This window comes from Ochotona princeps, chromosome 5 (genome assembly GCF_030435755.1).
Source record: "Ochotona princeps isolate mOchPri1 chromosome 5, mOchPri1.hap1, whole genome shotgun sequence".
NCBI classification, from domain to species: Eukaryota; Metazoa; Chordata; class Mammalia; order Lagomorpha; family Ochotonidae; genus Ochotona; species Ochotona princeps.
In genome coordinates, this window is record NC_080836.1 from 45,361,651 (window position 1) to 45,366,271 (window position 4,621).

Sequence of the window (4,621 nt, forward strand, 5' to 3'; positions counted from 1 at the left end):
GGATTTTCCATGCTTATATGCTCCCCTTCACCTTATCAAGCAGCCACTAAGTAGGCAGGTTACTGTATGTAGTCACATATATTAGAGATCAGATTCTTCAATTTAAACATCTTCATCCCAGCTCTCTTGATTTCAAGCTTGTGATGCAAATAAATTTCAAACTTTCCAACTTAAGTTTTCTTTGTTTCCTTTCTACATATAGTAAATGCAAAACCTTCAGTAACTAAGAAATAGATTAACTAATCATAGAATCATAGAATTTTCAAAGCTGGAAAGGACCTTAAGGATCACCTAGTCCAACCCCCTCATTTTAACCAACGAGGAGACTGATGTCAGTGGCGGATTATAGCCTCAAGGTAAAGCAGAGTTCATTAACTCATCTTAGGAAAGAGCTGTTTTTGTTGTTAGAATAAATGATTAAATGATTCCAATTTCATGTCATCTCCTTTATTCAGAAAGTTTACCATTCTCCTCCTTTTGTCCATGTAACCATGACAATTGCTGGGAATAATATAGCTATCAGTATAAAAATAGCCTCATTAGCATCAACAAGGAGCTCGCCAATCAGCTTGAACCTATTAAGGGCTGTTAAGCACCTTCCCTGCCTTCCAGTTTTCAGCACAGATACTCTCGGGCTCCTCCCTTAGACTGGCTCTCTCCAATTCTGAAACAATGTCCGTCAAAGTTTGACAGCAGGGATTTATAAGTGGAATCCTACCTGAGAAAGCCCTGTTCTCAAGTTGGCTCAACTGGATGTTGCTCTGGGATTTCTGGTCTGCCTCTGCTTTCAAGAATCCCTAATATCATGCCTAAAACAAAAGTGAACACTTTCCCTCTGTGTATACCACAAAGGATAAAGAAAAAAAAAATGCAATTTTAAATGGATGATATACTATACAATTTATAAGCAATTTATAATACAATTTATTAGCAGGCATCCTTTAGAAAGTATGTAGCATTTGAGGATTCATTTGATTTTTTTTTCAGCCCACCATGATCACTTTGGTGGTTTATGCTAATTTCTACAGGTTTGTATCAATAGAAAGTAGTCTGTGAGTGTATTCCCATCATTTCCACAGCATCCCCCCACAAAGAGCACAAATCCAGTGAAACAAAAGCTGTTTAGAGAGAACTGACAGAAAAAAATTGTTCCACTTAATTTTTAAAATCCATTTATTTATTTATTTAAAAATTAGAGTGGCAGAGACAGAAATCTTCCTTCCATTAGCTACAGTTACAATAGCCACATCTGAGTCAGGATAAAGCCTTGGAACAGGACCCCATCTGGATTTCTGGGTGCCAGAGGTTCACCTACCTGGGATAATTGACACTTGCTTCTCAGGCACATTAGCCAGAAGGTAGATAGGAAGTGTGGTAACCAAATCTGGGATTAGCACTCTGAGATGCCATCACCGCACGTGGCCACCAAGCCTACTGCACCACAATACTGTCCCCTATAGGCCATTTTAAGCAGAGGCGAGAGTCATTTTATCTAGTTCCACTAAAAAAGAAACTTAAAGTTGTCTAGTTGTGATAAATTAAAGATTTGGGTAAATGACAGAATGGCACTCAACAAACTGTCTTGAAATTTAAAAGTTTTCCAAATTTACTATGGTGTTAGAAATACACACAGAATAATGGAACTCAATGCAAGAATTCATAAATAGAACCATGTAAAGATGGTTGATAGTTTTCAGAAAGATGCAAAAAAAATCAATAATGCAGAAAAATAGCTTTTTCAACAAATAATACTCAAAAAAGCTTAATCTCTATATTAAAAAATATTTATCATGTTTCATCATATTTCATCATATTTCTGAAATTCTCTAACTGGATCCTCAACTACCATGGCCATCATGTTAGGCATTCTAGTCAGTGTGTGCCATTCACAGTGGTTTCTTACTGTTGGCAGTAACACATTCCATGCACTTTAGCTTTTAATAACTGCTGTTACTGTTTTCAAAAGTGAAGTTTTATGTTTGAACTGAAATGAAATAAATGAAAAAAATCTACACAACTTCTCAAGTGAAATATTGGGGAAAATTTTATTATCTTTGGTTGGGAAAAGATCTACAAAGGATAAATTTGATAAGCTGGATTTAATCAAAATTAATAAATTTTGTTCAAAAGATACCAGAAAGACAATGAAAACACAGCAACATATATAAGAAGAAAGTATTTGTGAGCAACATCCCTGATAAAATATTAAATGAGTCTCAAGACTCAATACTAAGAAAATAAACAATTTGATTTAATAAATTATTTTATTATATTCCATGACATGTTTAGGTAGGTGTAGGAATTGTTTGTCCTCCCTTCTTTCCCTCCCTATTTATAGTCCTTTAGTAACAGTTACAAGTTTAGCATTCTGTTATTTTTGTATATTTTGGAATTGTAGGTATAGACAAAGATAGAAAATCTATTATATTGTCTACAGGATGTAGGCATTGGTAAAGATTTGTTAGAATAGTCACCAAAAGTACAGTCAAAGCCAAAGTGAACACGTGGAACTACATCAAACTAAGAAGCTTCCATACAGGAAAGGAAACAGTCAACAAATGAAGAGGAAACCAACAGAATGGGAGATAATCTTCACACTACATGACAGACTAATATCCTGGAATTACAAAGAGCTTCAGAAACTCAACAACAGCAAACTAGCAATCTGATTTTTGACTTCATCAATCAGTCCTCTCAAGGGAATGCCCTGCTTAAGCATATGGCCTCCTCACCATGCAATTTGGCAAAGTGCATCTCACTCCAAAATCCTTAAGGAAGTTTATTGCACAGGGAAAAACCTTCTTATCCTGATAATAGACTATAAAGATACATTAAATCAGGGGTAAACATAAGCTAAGTAAATAAGTAAACACAGCCAAGTTAAGACAGGGGTGAGACAGATATTGAAGAACTCCATGTAAGCTGTGAAATTTGATCACTGTGCAAAGACTTGTAAATAAAACTTAAATCCCTCCTCCTTTTAACACACTCTGTAGTGTGCCCTTGCTCAGGACTTCGCTGACAAAAGGAAGAGCACTTGCAAAATGTGCACAGAGCAGCGACACAAGCAAGGAGTGGCTTGATGAACAGAGTTCCTTTGTTTGTCTTTTGTTCTTCCACTGTCTTCATTACATTATATTACTACTTTCCATTCTGCATAATTCATGTCAAATAATCAGCTAAATAATGTGTCCTAGAAGGCACAATCTGAACCAAGGTAGCTTACATTAAAAAAAAACAAGAAAAGAAAAAAATAATGGCATAAATGATAAATGAAATAAAGATTTTAAAGAAATTTTATGGTATTTAATTAATCTACCAGTTTTACTAAGTTGCTTTCAAGTGAAATGGCTCTTTACCAGCGCCTTTTGAAAAGGTTAGAAGTGAATTCCCTGAGCTACAATCATTAGCATATAGATGTCTCTAAGTGTTAATTTCTGTTTTCACTGAATGAATGTAATTTAAAACGAGGCCCTTTCAAATCAGTTAACTTCGGCCATTTGAGAAAGATAAGAAAAATGGACTCAAGCATGAACCCCCAGCAGAACCTGCTTCTTTGGGATAAGTACTGTATGTCACGGCCACGCATTACTTTGGGAAATTACAGATCTGCTAAGAAAGAGAAAGAGGATTTGAGGTGAGAAGGTTAAAAGGACCCCAAACATTTGCTTTCGATTTTGTTAATCATGAAAGAGAAATTGAAAATGAATGAAAAAATCAATTTGAAAAACATGACAGTTCTGTCCCCATAGAAAAGCCCACTAATATTGTTGACAAAATCCAGCATCCCTTCCTACATCTGCACATGCTTGGTACATAAAAGTTGCACAACATTTTTTTGTTATGTTTTGTTGAGTTGCCTCACATAATTGCAAAGAGCAGTCTAACAGTGATCGCAGTGATTGTAGTTTCTAATATCCCCTTTTCATCCTGTCCTTATCTCTTAGTGTTGCTGAAACAAACCCCTGAGACTTGAAAACAATAGAAACATAAATAGCAGAAATACATCTCCTAATTGTGGAGACTGAGAATTATAAGCATGGCACATTGCTCTGTGAGTGATACACAGATGAAAGGCCAGAACGTGCAAAAAGGAGTCCGTTATGTTCTCGTGTGGTAGAAAACAGGAGAGCCCCCAAATGCACATGGATGTTTCCTCCAGCCCTCCTCGAAGACACTAATCTGTTCTGAGTGTGGAGCCAAAAGCACCATCATTTAATGCTACGAAAAAAAAAATAATAATAATAAGGGTTGCTACAGAATCCAAAAACCTGTGTCTGCTTACCTGGTCACTTTATGGTATTTGGAGAAAAGGTAAATGTTTATTGCAGAGCTTCAAGCAGAGAGTTGGGCAGCTGCTGCTTCATTCCAAGCTCTCCAAGGGAGTTAAGGTAGTGACTCTGGTATGTAAATTGGGGGTGAGTAGTGCATGATCCTTGCCGTGTGGCCTCTGATGGGTTTGCAGTAGGTGTGCCATTCCTTGGAGTGCTCAATGAAAGATGCCTAGTCTACCAGGGTCTGTAGAATGATGGCCATTTCATCAGGGCATACAAATTCCATTGAACCTTACATAGCAGAGGCTTGGTTTGAGAAGTTAACTATTGGGGCAGTTGAATCTATA